The 23,507-nt window shown below is 33.6% G+C and overlaps 1 pseudogene across 1 annotated transcript; it reads right to left on the reverse strand.

Moving 5' to 3' along the window:
* Positions 1-251: 251 nt before the first annotated feature.
* On the reverse strand, positions 252-2,930 carry LOC149548485 (G-type lectin S-receptor-like serine/threonine-protein kinase At2g19130 pseudogene; annotated as a pseudogene). Its single transcript, XR_016354033.1, has one exon. The product of XR_016354033.1 is annotated as a G-type lectin S-receptor-like serine/threonine-protein kinase At2g19130 pseudogene (transcript).
* Between the last annotated feature and the right edge of the window lie 20,577 nt (positions 2,931-23,507).

Below are 23,507 nucleotides of genomic sequence, written 5' to 3' on the forward strand. Positions count from 1 at the left end.
GAATATCAACTACATCCAATGAGTTCTAAGTATTTAATTTGTTCTAATGAGAAATGCTCAAAAAACTAGAGTCACGATTTTTTCACTTGACCAAAGCTATTGCATAAGTAATTTTGTTGGAAATAAAGTGCTAAATTCAGATTTTCTTAAATATTAATAGTCTGAGCCAGTGCAAGCGCCTACTTTATTAATGTAATTTTATATTATTGTTAAATTTGAAAAGGTAAATTTAAGTCAACTGTAACTGATCATTATCAACAATCAAAAACTTTTATATTTCTAACTATTGATACAATACTATCATTAAAAAATGGAACATTGCTATCACAATAATTTGCCTAGGAGGAACTATCGGTCTGCTGAGCCCCCACGTGACGACTGACGAGCAGCTGAAGAGAAGCGGAGAGGTGAGGTGCATGAGGCTCCATCTTCCCTTCCATCATCAAAATAACTTCGCCCATGCTCGGCCTCTCCTTCTCATCCTCCTGAATACACAACATACTCACAAAAGCGGCTCTTTTAACCTCCTCCGCGTCCAAATCAGCATTCCCCGAAATCCTCTCATCCACAAGACTCATCACATTTCCCTCATGAATTTGATTGGCAGCCCAGGTGGGAAAATAGTACTTGCTCGACTCCTGCATATCAAGGTCTATATTCCTCCTCCCAGATATAATCTCAAGCAGCGTCATCCCAAAACTGTAAACGTCGGCCTTTGGAGTAATGGGCAGCCCCGAAATCCACTCGGGCGCCAAGTATCCCCTCGTTCCTCTCGTCGTCGTCAACACGCGGCTGAAATCTCGCCCAACAAGCTTAGCGAGCCCGAAATCAGCCACCTTGGGACTGAAATCTGCATCCAACAATATGTTCTCTGGTTTTATATCACAGTGAATGATTCGATCTCTGCACTCCTCGTGGAGATAAAAAAGTCCTCTTGCGCACCCCAAAGCGATCTGAAATCGAGTCATCCAATCGAGCACCTTTTGAGGAGTTGAGGACTTTGGCCGGGATAAAAATGAATTGAGAGAGCCGTTGGGGAGGAACTCGTACACCAGCAAGCGCTGAGAACCCTCAGAGCAAAACCCCCGGAGTCTCACCAAATTGACGTGTTGGATGTTCCCGATTGTGCTTATCTCCGCTCGAAACTGCTTCTCTGCCTGCCCGGAAACCTGGAGTTTTTTTACGGCGACGAGACTGTTGTCCGGGAGCATACCTTTGTATACCACTCCGAACGCTCCTTTTCCGAGCTTGTGCTTTGCTTTGAAATTCTTCGTGGCCGCCTGCAGCTCCTTGTAAGTGAACGTTCTCAGGGATGCGGGCAGCTCATGGTCGAACTCATGCTGCCCTAATCTCCGCCGCCTCCGAACAATTAGCACTGCCGCCGCCGCCGCCGCCGCCGCCAGGGGAAGCGAGATGCAAATGGCGAGGTTTGCAGCATGGTTTGCTTTACTTTTCCCTTCGACCAACTCGGACGCCGCCATACGGACGAACAAGGGCCGCGCGTTAGCCGAATTGCGCACGTTTATCAAATCGCCGAACCACAGCTGGCACGTGGGTGGGGTGGAATTGGTGATTGCAAAGGCCGTGCAGGAGCAATTGCGGAAACAGGCGGCGTTGCATCCCTTCAGGGTTGTTTGCATGGATGGGATTGCATTATCCGGGAAGGACTTGTCGGTGAGTTGGATGAATTTATCGGTGGAGCAATTGAGCGGAGTGCGGCGGACGCAGCCGCTGGCCCACCACTCCTGTGAATACCAGGTGGAATTGTCTTTGGGCTTGAAGCCGCGGAGGCAGTTGCAGAACTGGATGTTGAGGCTCGTACACGTTCCGTACGCCCCGCACATGTCGTACACGAAGCACTGATCTCTCGGTGCCGACCAGACGACGTTCCAGTGGCCGTTGGCGAAGCCGTAAAAGGATCGCAAATCTCCGCTCCTGAACATCACCAGGCGCTGCGGGATCCTCTGGCTTGAGTCCGGGTGTAAGTACCTGAAATACATGCTTGTTGGGGAGTATTTGACGAACTCGGAGGGGACGAGCGTGCTGCCGGAGATTGTCAATTCCGGGACGTAGATGAACCGGTCAACAACCCATTCACCGGTTGTCCAGTACAATTTGCTAGTGTTGTAGAGCAGCAGGAATTGGGTCTTACCGGGAGAGGGATCCATTCCTAGAGAAAATGGTCCCGGTGCAGGATCTGCCGCGCTCTTCCATGACGTCAGCCTCATGCCTTTCCACATCTTCATTTCAGTTAACCAGGTGTCCGTGGGGTGCTCGAAGCTCTCCCATACAGTCTCACTCTTATTCTGCCCGCCCAACATTACCAGATTGCCGTTTTCCAGTATCTTAACAGAGGACGCTTTGCCTTTCTGCATCGTCTCCGTCGACCAGAGGGACTCATGGTTTTGTGAATCGAACAGACTGAGATAACCGTCTGTTGACAGATTCAGAACACTGGACGTGTCTTTTAAAGGAGCCTCTCTGTTTGCCACCCAAACTACTGATTTGTCTGGTATCTGGGCAAACCAGATGCCCACATACAAGTTGGTGCTTCCATTCGGGCTGAAAATCCCCAACGCAAATGTGCCGTTCTCGGAAATAATGGTCTGGTTTACGCTCAGAGACTCTCCCAAAGAAAGCACGTCTCCCGAGCACTCCAATCTCTGCACCAACATGATTAGGATAATACCCAACATGAAGCATTCCAATGTCTTAAGCATGCCATACATAGCCATTCCCGAGTTTTTTTCTCCTTCTGAAATATGTCACATATGGCAGAAAATATGTCGCCTCTTTCTTTTCTGAAAGATAAATAGAGAAGTGAAGAGGACAGTCCAATTTTGCATTTCTTTTCCAAGTCGTCACATATGAAACGACACAAAAAAAAGGCAGAGGTCGGTGAGAATCTGTACCCACTATTGACAAACGGAGCTCATGATTTGAAATTTACCTGGATTTTTTTGGATTCGTCATTGCCGTGTGTTAGTGAAGGCATCATAGGCTAACAACGATAAATTTTATCTCCTCGTACTATAGATGACTTGAAACTTGACTTGTTTACTTTGAATGAGGCTGTGCCCTTGAATATTATAATCAAGACAAAATCTAACAGAAACCATTCCCCTTACTTTGATGCCAATATGACATATATATCCATTTTTTTATGCTTTCACTAATTTCTTCAGTACTACGCAATGATTCGATTGTCGTAAGACTAAATCAAAGTCGTCTCCCACAGTAAGGCAATTCAATGGCGTATGTTATCTAGAAGCTGGGCCCAGTAGTATACAACCTTTGAGGATATGTGCAGCTAACGACTAATGACTAGTCCCTGTATCAAATGAGTTTTAATTGTTTACCTGACAGTAACATATACTGAATGTTAATATTTCTTAATTTGTTGCTGGTGACATTTATACTGATAGATATGAAGTTATTTTAGACAGCCTGGAAAAGATGTACACATACAGCTCAAGATATGATGAGTACATATGTGGTCTCTTTGCTCTGATCTTGATTGACGAGCCATTGATGATTCCTAACAACGGGAAAACAGGGAATCAGTTAGTGGATTTATAGCATAAGAGGACGAATATACTATGGAGAAACTTATTGTGCTACGTAATTACAATTCCATTTGAATCATGTCTAATAACAGGCAAGTTGTAAGCTGAAACTCCAAGTTAATTAGTATGTCTCCTACTACAATCACCAGCGGCAAGAGGCAGACATAAATTCAACTCTAAGTAGTTATTCTATATAAAGAATTATAGAATTATCGTGAATTGCACTCTCTATATAGTTTCATACCAATAATGACTCATTTGGCAGCAGCAATTAGATTGGAATAGGCATATATAAATTTCTAAAATTTCGAATTTTGTGTTTGGGTGTGTCGAGTTGTGATTGAGAATAGAAATAAGTATTTCAATTTTATCCTATAAAATGAGCATTTGCTATTCCATCTAAAGAAGTGGAATTGGAATAGATATTCCTTTTTCAATTTTACTTTTTCACAAAAGATAATTTAGTTGGGTCCATAAAATATTGACACTTAGTAGGGCCATTCTCACTTCATCTATGCAATGCAAAGAGATTTCAGTCTCCATATGTTTGAGGTATGAAATTTAGGGCTATGTTGGATAACTGTTTGTGGGCTTTGTAGGGCCATTCTCACTAATTGCACCACCAAACATCACGAAAACATATCCACTAGTGGACCTCCTGCTGTCAATGCCACCTACCCATTCTGAATCCACACATCCATGAATACAAATAGAATGCTGAGATACAGAAGAGTTACAATGAAAACAAAAGCAATACTCAGATGTGCCTCTCAAATATTTGAACACTCTCTTTCAATGTAAACTTTAAGAAACCCACCTGAAGAAAAATATATAAAATATTGGTGAATCTTCCATTATTATTTTTTAAAATTATTTCTTTGGGCAAATCTATCAATTTTTTAAATTTAAAATATTATTTATATTCACTATTATTTTTAAATCATAATTTTTGTGTGAAAATATTGCTAAATCTCAATAATAATAGGAAGCTCATTAATCACCATGGAAAATTACAAAAAAAAAAAATTAAACATTTTTTTACCTCATAGAATATTATGAGGAACATTATATTTAATTTTAAATAAATGGTGAAAATTAAATATTGGTGATATATCCCTAAAATAACTAATAATTATGATAATTATTGGTGAATTAATTTTAATTTCTCCAATAATATATAATATTTATGTGAATCAAATATTGTGGCGAATCTTTGAGATTAATTATTTTAATAAAATAAAATATTGAACGATTTTAAATATTTTAGAATTAATTTTTATAAAAATGTGGCAATTTTGGTTGCATTAAATTTTAAATTATTAGCAAAATTACTAGCCAAAAATTTCTAAAATTAGCCACTTAACGAATATTAGCCACTAGAAAATACTTGCTCTCTTTGTTAGAAATAGATAATACTAAGAGAGGGGGAGTGGGGTGAATCAGTATTCTATAATCTTTTGCTCACAGCTAAATATTGTTAATTACATTATAACTTGTATATGAAAGTAAACCAATAATGTTGAACAGTAAATATAACCATACACAAAGAGAACTCATAACATCATTATTTGTTAACTAGGAAAATCTTGGCCAAGGGAAAAGCCTAGTGGGGATGATACCCACTAGATGATTCACTAAATAAAAGAATCTTGTTAAGAATATTGACCTTGTTAAGAGTCTATAAAGTATATATAGTGTCTCAAGTGCTTGTTAGAGGACTAGGCCATGTTAAATGCCTCGACCCTATTAGTAGTTGCTTCAACCCTATTAGGAGTTGGTAGATCAAATACAATGTATGTAAGAAGAGCCCACTACCCTAACATGGAATAATAAATCAAGTTATTCACATGTATAGGTATACATACAACACTTTCTCACTACTAAAACTCGAACCTGATCTGATCATACATCAGATTTCATATCACATAAGGCTCACATATCTTTCAAGCTATCTTCACAATAATTCAAATGTCACACATCATACCCTTTATTTGTGTAAGATAAGATCTTTACTTATATCTCACAAATTAATAAATCTCTACTTAGTCAACCTTCATATCTTCACACGCTTGACTTATTATAAAATTGATTAGGGATTAATATCTATAATGTCAGCCCATCATGACTTAAGGAATTATTTTATCACAAAAATAATTCCTTAAGTTGTACAACTCATTTTTTTGTATGCTCTATTTTATCCTCTTAAATACCTGGACTGGTAAATAGACTGTAAATTGCATCATACTATCTGTACACATCTACACACTGACCTACATCATCATGACATTGTCATATAGTTATCCTCAACTGCGCATGAGCTAACTCAAAGTGTGTCATCCGTACACATCACATTTATCTCTATACTATTGCAAACTACCTAACACTTAGGCAATTTTCTAACTCTAAGTACATAAATAAAATACTAAATACATGTTTCAATAATGACAACACTATAGACATCTAACTGACTATGTTTCCAATAGTCTCTCTCTTTAGCATTGATGGCAACATTTGGAAAAAAATTGGCTAAGTCTCAAAATGATGTTATAAAAAACATAAATAAATACAAAAGAAATGCCTTCAAAACATTAAAAAATTATTTATTTATTGATGGATCATTACATTCCTTATCACTCCTTACATTGTTCTTACATTAATACATAAGCATACTCCCCCTTACATATACATATACACTTCTCTTTAATACATATACAATTTTCCTTACATATACTTATTGGAAATATAAGAGGAGTAACTGAGAGGGGAGGGGTGAATCAGTTACCACTAAAATAAATCCCAGATCCCTTGGATGTCAATACAAAAACATAAACTTCACTAAAAATATTGATGCTCGATAAATATACAGTCACTTGGTTTACACTAACGAATGTTATAACTCGGGAAACACTAAAATAACTTGGCAATTGCTTAACATGAAAATATTAAGATATTATTTGTGATCAATCTTACTTAACTTAGTTGCATACATATAAAATAAATAGCATAAACACAAGTGACACCAAGATTTAACATAGAAACCTGTAAGAATTTGCCTAAGGGCAAAATTCACCCAAGAACTAAGAACTCAAATACAAGCACACAGTAGACCAAAAATGGATATGATCAATTAATCAAACTATATCTGAATACATTGTTCTATTCAAAATGTGATGTTCAACACACTAGTAGTGCCTATATATAAAGGCCTCTTAGGAAGCACCTAGAATGTCTCTAGAAATAACCAAAAGATAAGACAACCAAGCACCTTACCCAATATTATAGATGAATGGATAAGAATGACTAAGTGTCATATGTGTGTAGAAGATTCCTGTGTTGTAGACAACATGTTCTTAAAAGAGGTGTGGACCCCTTGTGATGTCATAATGACAACTCACAAGAGTGCACAAACTCCTAAGTGTCTTACAAATAAAAATAATACAAATTAAATAAATAATACATTAACCTAAGTAAACTTAAGTAAGTTTAATAAGTAAATCTTTTTGGGAATGGAGGAATAGTTGGATCTCCATAATGCTCCCAAAGATACATCCAAAAAACATATGGATCAGATGACTTAATTTCTATCAGCTTTTTTAGAACTTTATATTCCATATGTAAATAGAGAGTATGTCAAATGATGTCACGCTAATCAAAAGTAAACTCAAGATCTAGTGCATAGGGCAATATATTGTGCTGACAGAGATATCTGATAGCAAGTTGACTCCATTCATGATAGTTGTGTGGGGTCAATTCAATCAAATCTTCCTCTTCCATGATGGATCAATCAAAGAAACCTCCAAAAAAATCAAAGAACCCCCCTTGAAAAAGATGCTATTGGCACTTGAAAGCCACTTGCCAATTTAGGGCCTATTTTTGAAAGTAGTGTTTTTGTCTATAAAACCTATAATGTGATTGAAGACCTAAAAAGTAGACAAAAAAAATTCACTTTCAAAAAAAATGGAACCTGATTTGGAGTCCAGATGAGCCCATACCAAGCATTTTAAGTGGCAAAATTCAAGATTTTGGAGTTGAAGAAAAATTCAGAAACAGAGATCTCAAAACACCTGCACTAGTGTGTAGATCACAAAATCCTACCCCAAAACAAAAAAAAATTGCTCGCAAAAAGGAGTCCATATGAGGAAGATATCGTTGTTTGAAAATCACTGCTGCTGTTATTTTTTCTGAATCGTTGTCGCGCCTCCAAAAAACAAATGGCTCTAGATTTTGCCTCAGATGTCCAATTTGGATGAAACAAAATTTGATATGGGGGTTTTTGGACCTTCTGCATGTGATGCAAATATCTAATTTGCACCAGCAAGCACCAAATCTTCACTTGCAAAAAATCTCTCCTATGGCCCTATGGCCAAAAAAAAATCAGAAAATGATGCAGATCTGAAAAAAATAGTAGAGATGCAGATGGAAAAAAGTAGATCTAAGAATTAAATATACAGATCTAAAATGATCATACCAATTCTGCAAATCAATCCTTTGAGTGCTGATTTGCAAAAAAAAATTGCCTCACAATCGCTTTGTAGCTGATTTTCACCAGTTCAACATTCTAGATGCAATGGCAAGGTCAGATCTGACTCTAGACACTCCCAATTTCTATGATACTCTAGAGTCGGGTTGTGGTGATGAAGCAAGATGATGGTCTTGAAATGGCTATGTGATGAAAAAATTTCCAAGTTGCTCTGATACCATGTAAGAATTTGCCTAAGGGCAAAATTCACCCAGGAACTAAGAACTCAAACACAAGCACACAATAGACCAAAAATGGATATGCTCAATTAATCAAAGTATGTTCAAATACATTGCTCTATTCAGGATGTGATGTTCAACACACTAGGAGTGCTTGTATATAAAGGCCTCTTAGGAAGCACCTAGAATGTCTCTAGAAATAACCAAAAGATAAGACAACCAAGCACCTTATCCAACATTCTAGATGAATGAATAAGAATGACTAAGTGGCATATGTGTGTAGAAGATTCCTGTATTGTGGACAACATGTTCTTAAAAGAGGTGTGGACCCCTTGTGATGTCATAATGACAACTCACAAGAGTGCACAAACTCCTAAGTGTCTTACAAATAAAAATAATACAAATTAAATAAATAATACATTAACCTAAGTAAACTTAAGTAAGTGTAATAAGTGAATACTTATTTACACCAACAAAACCCAATTTGAGAAAAACCACCAATTGCAACTAGTTACTAATTTTCACTCTTCTAAAGTAATCCCTATTAGGAGCCAACTTTGTTGAATGTTACAAAACACACTATTAGGTGTGACCCTATTAGAAGATTTAATCACCCTGTTAGAAGTGGCCATTTTAGAGGTCTTTAGACACTTCAATTGAAATGTCACATTGTTAGAGGCAACTCTATTAAGAGATTTAGATCACTGTTACAATGAGATGACCTAATTTTTGAAGCACCTAAATTGCTGATTATAGATGTCAATTCTAACTTGTATACTTGATCCTTTCTAATCAAATCTATCTTTACAACTCCACAAGAATATTATGCTTATCCTTCCAATTCGCTTCCTTTGAGCATCTTCTATTCTTCAATACTTTGACACATTCAATCCTCAACTTGATCTTATACTTATTCCTTAGAAATAGTCAAGTTAGTTTGAATACATCTTAAAATAATTAATATTCATCACCTCAGTCATCTAGAACCAACAAACAAATCTATTGAACTCAATATGTGAAAACAAGAAAATCCTTCGTTAGCTAACCCTACTCAGTAGACAGTAACTCAAAAATGATTTTCATGTGTTAACCAAGTGAACTTAGTTAATGTTGCATCTTTTAAAACTTTCTTTGGTAACTGAGTGAACTTGGTTAACACTAGTTCCATTGAAATTTTCCTTCATTAACCGAGTGAGCTCAATTAACACTCATCTTCTTCAAACTTTTCTTTGATGCCCAAGTGAACTTGGTAGACACTATCTTTTGAACTTGGCAAACTATGAAATGTTTGGCTGACATAGGAAACTTCCTTTAATGGCTGAGTGAGCTTGACATATACTGTCTGGTAAAGATATGACATTTTGTGTAATATTAATGACTACACAATTAACCAATTGTATTCAACAATACTTCTCCCCCTTTGACATCAATAGAAAAGGTATCAAAAATTGTATACAAAACTGTGTGGCCTTTTGTTGATCAACTTCTTATTCTAGAAAAGAAGTCTACATAAACAAGTTTTAGTCTCTCAACTTCTTTCTTGTAGTTCTCCTTAACCATGTCAGAGATATTGATGAGTGTGCAAAGTGCATAGGATGCCACTTCTACCACACTCAAGTTAGTATAGCTAGTTTTTCATAGGAGGCCTTGGCTGCAAGACACTCCTCCAATTGCCTCTACAAAATATTGATCTTAGGTGACAAAATTTATCTAAGAGTAGAGAACCTTTTGATTACATCTTCCTTATCTGTCTCTATGCCTTTGATTGCATTGTGAATCTTCTCTACTTCAGCTCCAAAATCTTCAATGATGGCCTCTAGTAACTTCAACCTAGTGGTGAGTTTATGAAGCTCACTCATTTGACCCTTGATCTAATTCTCAAAATCTAACAGGTAATTGTATGATAGTACACACTTTCCATACAACTTCTTACCTTCATCAATGTTCTTCCTCAATTCCTTGATCAATGCACACATCTAATGACTTTATGTCATTTATCACATTTGTGCATATTGTATCAAAGAGTGATGCATCATGCTTGGCCTATGCTTGTGTTGAAGCAATTTCAAAAAAGGTTGTTAATTCTTCATCAAAAGACTTCACCAATTCTTTAGCCTTAGTCTACAAATCTAGATTTTTGGCAGTTGTCTAAACTATCTTCTGCATTCTCTCCAAGACTTCTGATAATGTCTTCTCCAAAGACTTAACTAATTTATTCTTTTGAAGTAATTTTCTCAAAGAACTCATCAATCCTTTATGATCTTCGTCATCATTAGATAATATTGTTGCTACTGCTACTAGTGGAGTTGTTGTGGGAATAAGTAAAACTGCTTTCAATTATGTACTCTTCTTCTCTTCCTCGGCCTTCTTCACCTCTTCTTCTATTCTTTCTTTCTCAACTTCATTTTGTTTCTCCTCTTCTTTCTTTGATTTTTCTTCTACTTTATTTTTCTTTTCTTCTTCTTTTCACTTTTATTCTTCTTCTTTCTTTTCTTATTTCTTGTTTTCCTCTTCCTTTATCTTCTCGTCTGGTTTTTTCTTTTCTTCTTCTTTCAATCTTTTCTTCTCTACAATTTTCTTTCTTTCTTCTTCTTCTAATATTTTTCTCTATGTACTCCTCTTTCTTTCTTCTTCTTCATCTTCTTCATCAGAATTGGAGTAGGCAATACTATTGCCAACAATTGATGTTTCATAAGCTACAAAAGGGTTTTCTTTTGCATCTTCTATTATGTGTGTATGATCCACTTGCATGGATTCAATACACATAACTATGTGAGGAAAGGATGGTGCTTGTTGTGTCTCTTCACCATCTTCTTTTCCAACAATGGGAGCATTTTCTTCCACATAGATTGGACTATCTAGTCGTGGTTACGCACTCTCCTTCATGACTAGAGGTACTAAAGTCATGTGTTTCAAAATGACTTCCTTAGTTTCTTTCCTTTCTTCCTCATAGTTTCCTCTCATAAGAAGAATAACTCTTCTTTTATTCCTTAGTAGGGGTTCAATGCCTTTCAAAATTCTATCCAAGTCTTCCTTGGTTTTTACTTCACACAATTTGTTAACCATGCTCTTTCTTATCTTGGTGTCTTCTTCTACTACTCTCATTTTTCTATTTAGTAACCTGCTATAGAGATCTTCTGGGATCTTTCCTTGTATACTATCAAATATTTTGTTCCTCAAGATCATATTCCTTACTATGGTATTCTCTAATTACCTTCTATCTATATTATTATATAAGCTATAATACTTATTCAAGTATACAATATTATCATCATTAATAATCTGCATTTTTAGATTTTCTACATTTGGTTTCCATGCCTTCTTGATTGCTAGTGTTCTTCCTTCTTCTGATGCTTGCTCAACTAGTTTCTCCTCATTATTATCATCAAATTCCTAAGAATCGTTGATTTGGAGTGCCTTTCTTCTTTTCTTGGGTCCACTTGTGGTTTTCTTGATGCTTTTTCTTGGAGGGTGGTCTGGTTGATGGTTTGTCTTCACAAATCTCTCAAATTTCCTCTACACAATAGGTGTGTCATCTTCGGATTGTCGCCTTGGTTGATTATGTTGAACTCTAATTGGTTCCACTTGTGCAACTTCTGGATAGGGTGTAGTTGTCTATGCAATAGGTTCTGCAAGTGTTACCCTTTCAGATGGTGCTATAATAGCAATTGGTGTTGTTGCTATCACCTCAATCTGTCCATTGGTATTCATTTCTAGCACAATACCTTTGAACTCATTAAACTCCTCTTGAGTCATACCTGGTTCCCTAAGGATGGAATCTATCTTCTTCTCCACTTTCTTCTTAATTTCCTTGTTGTGATGCTTAGAATGAACTTCCCTTACCTTCTCCTCATAAGTACCGCATCTAGGGCATTTAGTGTCCTTCACTGATGTAGTATGATCTATGCATACCCTTCTATGAGTTCTTCACTGGGTAAAAGCACAAACCTGCGTCACCTTTTGTGATATCTTGTACCGTTTCGGCCGGAACCCTTTCGTCCGTAACGATTTTGGCTATAATAGATCCGGTCGTACACATGTGGTAGTTTTGCACGCCTATATGGCGCATACTATTTTGGTCGAAACTGGTTCGGCCGAAAGTGTTTCGGCCGAAACCCTGAGCCGAAATAAAACCTGGTGCAAACCTCTAGCGGCTATCATTGTTACTATTGCGGTTCCTGAATGTTTGGAGAGAGGGTTAAGGGTTTTGACCGTAACTGGTTGGTGGTTTTTTCCTCCCTATTTTTTAATAGTTTTTAAACATATTTTTTGATTAATAGATGTTAATCGTACTTAAAATAGTTGTTTTTTACGTATTTTGTGAGTGAAATGCTTTAAATTGTTTATTTTTTAATATGTTTAAATTAATTTAATTATTTTAGAATGGTATTTAAATTAATTTGTTAGCAAAAATGTAGTTAAACATGAGATAAAAGCGTAGAAAAACATTAATTAAAAGTGTATCAAAATATTAGGAAAAACATTAGGGTAAAATATAGAAAAACATTAGTTAAAAGTGTAGAAAAATATTAGGTTAAAATATAGAAAAACGTTAGGTTAAAATATAGAAAAACATTAGGTTAAAATTTAGAAAAACATTAGGAAAAACATTAGGTTAAAATATAGAAAAATATTAGGTTATGAAGTAAACATGTAAAAAAATATTAGTAAAAAATGTAGCAAACTTTTAGGGAACATTATTCAGTTTCTAACATAACCTGATGGATCTAGAGTTGAAACAATAATATCTTATGGTGAAATTAATTTTGACATTAAATACACCTTCTAACATAACCTCATATTAACTACAATCATAACCCATACCACATTCTAACCATAACATAGGCCCTCTACTAACCGAATGAACCACACTTAGATATTGATGATGTTCATTTTAACAACTAGTTATTGTTAGGTAATAATGATTCTTACATTACCAAATGACACATAACGACCTCATGATACATTTCTAGGTATTTTTATCCATATATATGTTAAGGGGACCTAGGGACTCCTACTAGGTCATTACGTCTGTTATAGGTTGTAATAGGTATTCATATGTTTACTAGCACATAATAGGTATTGTCAGGTAATAATGAGTCTTACATTACCAAACAACACATTACTTGATCACTTATGTCAACTGCATTTTTCAATACGTTATCCATACATGTGTGTCTTAAGGGGACATAGGAGTTGTAATAGGTCATACTATTTTTTATAGGTTCTAATAAATCTTAATATGTATTATTAGGATATAATAGGTCTTATTAGGTAATGATGATTCTTACATTACCATATGACACATAACGACCTCATGATACATTTTTAGGTATTTTTATCCATATATATGTTAAGGGGGCCTAGGGACTCCTACTAGGTCATTACGTTTGTTATAGGTTGTAATAGGTATTCATATGTTTACTAGCACATAATAGGTATTGTCAGGTAATAATGAGTCTTACATTACCAAACAACACATTACTTGATCACTTATGTCAACTTCATTTTTCAATACATTATCCATACATGTGTGTCTGAAGGGGACATAGGAGTCGTAATAGGTCATACTATTTTTTATAGGTTCTAATAAATCTTAATATGTATTATTAGGATATAATAGGTCTTATTAGGTAATGATGATTCTTACATTACCAAATGACACATAACGACTTCATGATACATTTTTAGGTATTTTTATCCATATATATGTTAAGGGGACCTAGGGACTCCTACTAGGTCATTACGTCTATTATAGGTTGTAATAGGTATTCATATGTTTACTAGCACATAATAGGTATTGTCAGGTAATAATGATTCTTACATTACCAAACAACACATTACTTGATCACTTATGTCAACTGCATTTTTCAATACATTATCCATACATGTGTGTCTTAAGGGGACATATGAGTCATAATAGGTCATACTATTTTTTATAGGTTCTAATAAATCTTAATATGTATTATTAGGATATAATAGGTCTTATTAGGTAATGATGATTCTTACATTACCATATGACACATGACGACCTCATGATACATTTTTAGGTATTTTTATCCATATATATGTTAAGGGGACCTATGGACTCCTACTAGATCATTATGTCTGTTATAGGTTGTAATAGGTATTCATATGTTTACTAGCACATAATAGGTATTGTCAAGAAATAATGAGTCTTAAATTACCAAACAACACATTACTTGATCAGTTATGTCAACTGCGTTTTTCAATACGTTATCCATACATGTGTGTCTTACGGGGACATAGGAGTTGTAATAGGTCATACTATTTTTTATAGGTTCTAATAAATCTCAATATGTATTATTAGGATATAATAGGTCTTATTAGGTAATGATGATTCTTACATTACCAAATGACACATAACGACCTCATGATACATTTTTAGGTATTTTTATCCATATATATGTTAAGGGGACCTAGGGACTCCTACTAGGTCATTACGTCTGTTATAGGTTGTAATAGGTATTCATATGTTTACTAGCACATAATAGGTATTGTCAGGTAATAATGAGTCTTACATTACCAAACAACACATTACTTGATCACTTATGTCAATTGCATTTTTCAATATGTTATCCATACATGTGTGTCTTAAGGGGACATAGGAGTCGTAATAGGTCATACTATCTTTTATAGGTTCTAATAAATCTTAATACATGCATTATTAGGATATAATAGGTCTTATTAGGTAATGATGATTCTTACATTACCAAATGACACATAACGACCTCATGATACATTTTTAGGTATTTTTATCCATATCTATGTTAAGGGGACCTAGGGACTCCTACTAGGTCATTACGTTTATTATAGGTTGTAATAGGTATTCATATGTTTACTAGCACATAATAGGTATTGTCAGGTAATAATGAGTCTTACATTACCAAACAACACATTACTTGATCACTTATGTCAACTACGTTTTTCAATACGTTATCCATACATGTGTGTCTTAAGGGGACATAGGAGTCGTAATAGGTCATACTATTTTTTATAGGTTCTAATAAATCTCAATATGTATTATTAGGATATAATAGGTCTTATTAGGTAATGATGATTCTTACATTACCAAATGATACATAACGACCTCATGATACATTTTTAGGTATTTTTATCCATATATATGTTAAGGGAACCTAGGGACTCCTACTAGGTCATTACGTCTGTTATAGGTTGTAATAGGTATTCATATGTTTACTAGCACATAATACGTATTTTCAGGTAATAATGAGTCTTACATTACCAAACAACACATTACTTGATCACTTATGTCAATTGCATTTTTCAATACCTTATCCATACATGTGTGTCTTAAGGGGACATAGGAGTTGTAATAGGTCATACTATTTTTTATAGGTTCTAATAAATCTTAATATGTATTATTAGGATATAATAGGTCTTATTAGGTAATGATGATTCTTACATTACCAAATGACACATAACGACCTCATGATACATTTTTAGGTATTTTTATCCATATATATGTTAAGGGGACCTAGGGACTCCTACTAGGTCATTACGTCTGTTATAGGTTGTAATAGGTATTCATATGTTTAAACTAGCACATAATAGACTGACCTTACTATCAACCTTAATAAAACTATATCCCATTTACTTTATTAACATTCTTAACTCTAATTCAAACTACTAAATTAAGTCCTGAGTTCTAAATTGTAAATTAACATTTGCTAACTAAACTCATTTACTTATCTAGTAACAAATTTTTCTATCCCTATGTCCTAACTCTCATCTACACTCCCCATAATCATCAAAGCATTTACATCAAAATTTAGATTTTAGTCAAGAATTATAACTTTTTATTGCATGTATGTACATGTGTGCACTTAGTTATCATTTAATCAAGAAATTTTATTTTATTTTTATTGCATATACATGTACATGTACGAATATTTATTTTTCACATTTGCATGAGCATGTTACAATGTACATTAGATATGGTCTCTAAGATAATTTGTTTTAAAATACATATGTATGTTACATGATTGTTCATTTAGCACCATACATTTAATGTTGTGTATTTATATGTACATGTGTTTCAAATTAAATTTAACTTTTAATTATTTTAATTTAAAGACTTGTATGTTTATATTTGTATATATATGCATGTGCATATCTCTAGATATTTATCACTCAGATTCTAGGTTCACATTCATATTCTCATATTTATTTTCATATATACATTATGGCATCTGGTTTTGGGGACCGTGCTCCTGCATCCTCAGGGGATGCCAGTGTTCGTGGTGGGGGTCAGAGTGCTGAGTTTGGTATAGCACGTAGATCGACCTCCACCCATGATAGACAGCAATTATTTGGAGATACAGTGGCAAGATTATCTCGTGCTATGCAGGTTTTGGATAGCTCGTTGTCCTCTTCTACCACCCTCCCTAATAGGGAGAAGGTCATAGCGATGCAAGAGGAGTTATTTCGTATGATTTAGACAGTTGAATCATACAACCCTTTTGATGATATGAGCATTGAGACATTTTATTCTTCTTTATCTCACAGTGTCACTGGCACTATGAAGTACACACAGATTGATACTGAGGTTTCCACCGGCATGGTGAAAACCATGTTTCCATATTATGTAGATCGTCGCAAAGTTAGAGGCTACTCTATGATGAAGTGTACTGATCCACTCGTCGCACCATTGATGTATCCTTGTTGGTTGGCTACTCATCATAGATGGCCACAGAAGGATGAGTTCCCCCTATATTTCTGCAAACAATTGTTTGCAAAATTTCAATTACACTATGATGTTGACTATACAGATTATCCAGGGCATGTTGGGCAGGGTCAAGGGAGACTTTCTAATAGATTTAGACCCACAGACACTCCTGCGCTTGTTAACAAATGGGCAATGGTGGGTCCAAACCTTTTGGTTATGCCGAGAGGTCCATAGATGGCTACTGCAGGTGAGAGTGTTCCTGATGACACAATTAGGACACAAATTTTTTTGAGCATCACCACCGTCACCACATAGTTACACGATATTTCTTCTGATAAATGTAGTCGATATATGCTACGGTCTTGAGGTACCGCTCCCATAGCTACATCATCTAGAACACCTATTGATGATGATTATGGAGTTGCAGACATACCTTCTCCTGTAGACATTTTTGCAGTCTTAGAGGTGGATGCATTGCATCATTTGGCATCATATTTAGCATATGATATTTTAGATGCATATCGAGCATTATCTACACTCTTAGGGATTCCACTTCATGACATGAGCTCTCAGATTAGACATATTTTGTCACGTACAGCAGTCCTAGAGGATTCACAGAGGTAGGAGGACATTCTTGCACCTTCTACTACTCCTACTGCTACACAGGCCCAGGCTACAGCACTAGCCCCAGCTACTCAGGACCCTACAACACCCCCCCTTACTCAAGATCTCAGTGGCACTATACAGCCTAGTCTATTTACTTCCATGCTTTCAGATCAGGGCCGCACTATTGACTTGGATGCTGATACTATTTTTTCATTACATGATTCAGATATCAGTCAGATCGGTAGAGCATTACATAATGCTATGGTAAATATCTCTATATGTTTAGATTTATTTTTATTATAGTAAATAATATGTCTATATGTTTAAATTAATGTATATGTGTGTGTTTGTGTATGTGTTATAGGGTTTGAGTGATAGTATGTTACGTTTTGTTGATCTACACACACCGACAGATCCTACATGTCGTGAGTCCCAGGTCTATTACAATTATATATATATATATATATATATATATATATATATATATATATATATATATATATATATATATATATATATATATATATATATATATATATATATATATATATATATATTTGATTTATATACATGTAGATCTTGATATAATTTGTCTGTACACATAATTAAATGGCTCACTTGTTATCATTTGACACATGGTTCAGATGTAGCTGATAGACCCTTTTGGGGACAAGGCCCAGAATCAGGAGGGGGGATGTAGCTGATTAGATCATATGTGGCCTTTTATTTTATTACACACATGTTATGTCTAGATACATATTTATATGGATAGTTTGATGTTTTATATGTTATTTCCATATGCATACATTTTATATCCAGACACTTTGATGTCTTATATGTTATTTTCAGATACATGATTTATATGGACACTTTGATGTTTTATATGTTATTTCTAGATATGTGTTTATATCATGGACACTAAATGATGTTTTATATGTTATTTCAAGATACATGCTTATATGGAGATTTTGATGTTTTATATATGTTATTTCCAGACATTGATCTACATGATCTATTTTTATACATTTAATATGGGTACATTATATTCTCCAGATATATGCACATGTATGTTATTGATCTTTTAACGTAGACGTCTATTTTATTGATCTTTTGATGTCTTCATCTTTTATGTAACTTATGTATGTGTTATGCACATGTTTCTATATGTTATTCATATTTTCAATATTCAAGTTTACATGTATATGTATAGTTATTCATCTTAATGCCTTAATCTAAGTGTAATTAACTATATAATTTTAATGGTTGATGTACATAACAATATAACATATATTTAATGAAATGTCTTAATTAACTGTATAATTAACTATATTTAGTCTAATTATATTTAATGTAGATCATGTATTACCTATATTTAATGACATGCCTTAATTAACTATAATTAACTATATTTAATCTAATTATATTTAATGTCTTAATAATTAATTCTATTTAATGACTTAATTAACTATATTTAACCTAATTAACTATAACTAACTATATTTAATCCTATTAACTATATTTAATCTAATTATATTTAATGTCTTAGTAATTAACTCTATTTAATGACTTAATTAACTCTATTTAATGACATGCCTTAATTAACTATATTTAACCTTTAAATTAACTATATTTAATCTAATTATATTTAATGTCTTAATAATTAACTCTATTTAATGACTTAATTAACTGTATTTAATGACATACATTCTTAATTAACTATAATTAACAGCATTTAATTAATAAAATATAATGTACATGTAATTATATGTAACATAGTTCATGTAACATATACATGTAATCTTAACATAACGATTATATACAAACATAAAGAATGTATCATATAAGAACATATAAAGATTATATGTACATACAAATTAAAACAAATACTAAAAAGGTTGTCTTAAGGGGAGGTCCTAAGAGACTTGGTCTTAAATGAGATATCCATGTCGAATTTAAATAAAAATAACAATACATGTCTAATTTTGCATATGCAAGATAAATGATCCAATGTACAAAAATTTATATAAAACAAATATCCTATCAATATTAAATATGAAAGTATAAGAGCTATACAAGCATAACTCAACTAGAGCTCCACAATAAGTACATAGGTAAACTAGAGCTCCACAAACAATGTATTGTTAGGATCCTCTCTACTTTTTATTATCTCTAGAAGTTTTTCATGTTCTTCAATAGGCAATTTCCACTTTTGATTTCCACGATGTCCTTTTCTTTGTACTGCTTCAAATTGTAATTTGGTTGCTATAACATGGTTACTATAGTGTAAAACCTTTTCTCTTGTATTCAATAAATTCAATACCACTACCAATTACCCTTGTTTGTTGATAATATGTTCCTTCAATAACAACTGATCCAATTGGATATGACTGTTCATCAGCATCTATAGTTCCTTCTAGCAACTTGTGTTTTGCTTTTGTGCATCTTAAAAGATAATAGTCCACATTTTCTGCATTATCTGGTAAGGCTTGAACTGCAAAAATATCTCCTACATGTATATAAAAAGAGAAATATAAATTAATTTTAAAACAAATATACATGTATATTAATTTATATATATGTATATATGCACACAAACTTGCCACAACTAAATCAGAAATGCGCTCATAATCAGCTGAATATACAGGATCATGAATGTCAATGTCAATGTCAACATCTTCAAAAGGAGGCTTTCTAACTATCTCCTTCAAATCCCAATGTGAAACATATCCATTCTCAATATTTTCACATGCACTCACTACATTGTCCTTAATGCAGTCATCACAAAAACATGTTTTCTCTCTTACTTTAAGTACTGGAGGTTTATGGTTTCCTGTAGTCATCACTTGATGTAAACTTCTAATTCCAGGAATCATTTGACAATTGTAAGGATTAGATCGATCTATATCTGTTACAAATACAAAAACTAATTGTCATATTTCAAAATAAATATTTAATTAAAAACTCAACTTTATTTGAAAAAGACATTAAAAATAAATATAACTTAGTTCACCTTTCACCTCCCAAAAGTAACGCTTATTGTATTCAGTATCTCGAGTAGCAAAATGAACTTTGCACCATTCAACAATTTGATTTGCGCTCTCTATCCTATTCCCTGTATGTACATAAAATATGCATGTATATATAAAATTTAAAATATATGATATTAGAGTATTAAACATGTACATTTAAAAAATGCATATATTTACCTGCAAGTTCATGTTGTCGAAGCACATGTTTTATACATGCTCCTGCTCCATCATGCTCCCATTTTTCGTGTCCACTTTCAAAGAAATTCCATAAAAACTTAACATTGGTTCTAGCATGTTGCATTGCTAACCAATTAAATGCTTTTGCAGATTTGAATTGTCCTCTGAACGTGAAACATGATAAGTATCTACAATTATCCAAGTACATATATTAAATAGAAATAGACATGTCCAAATAAATACAAGTTAAAATAAAGTTAAATAAATGTGTATCTATTTCGTGTATACTAACCTGCACATCCATCAGACCAAATCCAGTGCTCTAAAACATTTATTCCACAATTTCTGAGATCTTTAGAGAACATTGCAAAACAATGAGCCACATAACTCCTGTCATGAACTTTATCATCACTAATATAGAAATGAACCTCTTTGATGATGATGCGTTCATTTTCATCCAATCTTTCTATCTGATCCACCTCAAATTGTGCATGTCTATAGGTCACTTGCACAAATATTGTAACTTGTTTAGAATGATAATATTGGCTTTGGAGCTCTATATGAGGTGCAAATGTATAATTCTTAGAAAAATTTACAATTGAAAGTATACAACCAGGTGGAAAACAATTTTTGGAATCACGAAACTATTTAGCTTGCCATCGTGCACCATGACAATGTTGGATATATGGATATATCAATGGACGGAACTTGGCCATGAACTCATCATAATGAAATTCACTCTCCTTCAATACAATTTTCTAGATTCATCCCCTCTATTATTTTGGTATGTCTCATATTCATATCTCATCCATGAAACTGGTGTGGATTCATTAATATTCTCAACTTGCATAATTTGAGAAAATTTGTGTAAATCTGCACAAACTTCACACTGATTTTTGATGCATTGCACTTTGAATTCATCTAAATCTTCTAATTTATCACATAATATGGACCTCACAAATTGTGTTGTACTGTTAGGGATGACCAAATTAGGATCAAGTATTGCCATAACTTTTTTAAATGATTGTAAGTGTAGACCAAATTCAACATGATTTCTACAACAACAAGTTTCTCGCATCTTATTTATGCGTACAAAGGAAGGACGTAAACTCTCAAACATTCTCTGACATATTTTGACATTTGAAAATTCTTGTGTGAATGCTTCAAAAAGTTCACTTTGAGTTATATCTATGAAATGTTTTGGATGTTCAATTTTGGCCCCTGTTTCTTGATCTTTAATTTGTATAGTATCATGCCTGTTGGAAGAAACACGAGAATGTGTGGTCCAAAATTCAATAACTTGTCTTTTTTACTTCTTCATAAATCCTGTCTTTTCGAGGAACTCTACAAATATTCACCCAGTTATTCTCAATGTTATCATCTAGCATATTTCTCCTCTTGATGTATCTCTGGATAGTTCTTCTAGATATATGTAGTACATCAAAAATTGCATGTACCTATTTTCTATGAGTCAATTTTCTACTAGATATAGTAGTCATCAATGCTCTACGTGCATTACTCAAATCACCTCCTCGAGTTGTGTTGTCAATTTTGTTATAAGCATTTTGCAAATTTTCAACTATTGTTTTATTGATATTATGAGCATGGCTTTTCCTATTATCAACACCCAACAACTCTAAGAAAGGTCTCATATCTCTTCTCCTAAATAACTTGACAAATAATTGTGCTTGTCCAAATATACTTTTATCCTTGAAATATTCATCCCACATGTTCTAACAATGCTTTTTGATAGTGTTATCATTTATCATATCTTTAGATGGAATTTGGTTAAAAAGTAGTTCTTCATCCAAATCCATCAAATTTTTTATGCTTTCTAATTTGTCTCTATCAATAGAACTGCCAATTTCTTCCTCTTCATTACTTTCATTTTCTTCATGAATCTCATCATGTTCAGGAATTTCAGTAGGTTGGTTTTGAGCATGTTTTGTATGGCCTTTCATTTTGTCATCTCTTTTTCTATCATATTTCCTTGATCTTTTCCTTTTACTACCCATTGAATAATTCAACCTATAGAAAAAAAAAAAAAAAAAAAATTAGATTTCACTAAATATCAGCTAATGGTTCAATATATAATACATAAAAATAAAAATAATTAGAAGAGAAAACAAACACCTTCAAAATATTTGATCCTTTGCAATATTGATTAAATCCGCAAAACAGTTGTTGAAAATTGCTTCAAAATTAATTATTTTTTGCAAATCTTCTTCCAATTTTCACTGTCCCTATATATTTAATTATTTAAAAAAGATAAAACAATATTTTTTTATATCAAAAAGTCACACTAACTGCTAGTGGTTTCTCAAGCCAACTGAGGGTTTCGGCCAGAACTGTTCCAGCCGAAACAGTTACGACCAAAACAGTCTCGACCGTAACAGTCTATGTGGCAACCTATGTGGCAACCAAACAAGCAAAAATCAGAACTTCTGTAAACATCTCACTTTGAAGGCCAATTTGACCTACTAAATTGAAGTATTTTTTAAAACTAAAAATATACTTTTGTAGTTCTCTGAGTCACAATTATGATTGTATAATTTTTTTAAATTTTTGATTATGAATAATATGTTATAATTTAAAAATATTACAAGTAGGTATCTTAAGATTCATGAAGATGTCTATTCAAAAATAAGAAAAAAATAGTAAATCATGTTTAATTTTTTTTTTTTTTTTTATGGTGCACTAGAGGAGAGAGTCTTCTTCAAG

The sequence above is a fragment of the Cupressus sempervirens genome, chromosome 7, assembly GCF_028749045.1.
Source record: "Cupressus sempervirens isolate cs-2001-9-10 chromosome 7, ASM2874904v1, whole genome shotgun sequence".
Lineage (NCBI taxonomy): Eukaryota > Viridiplantae > Streptophyta > Pinopsida > Cupressales > Cupressaceae > Cupressus > Cupressus sempervirens.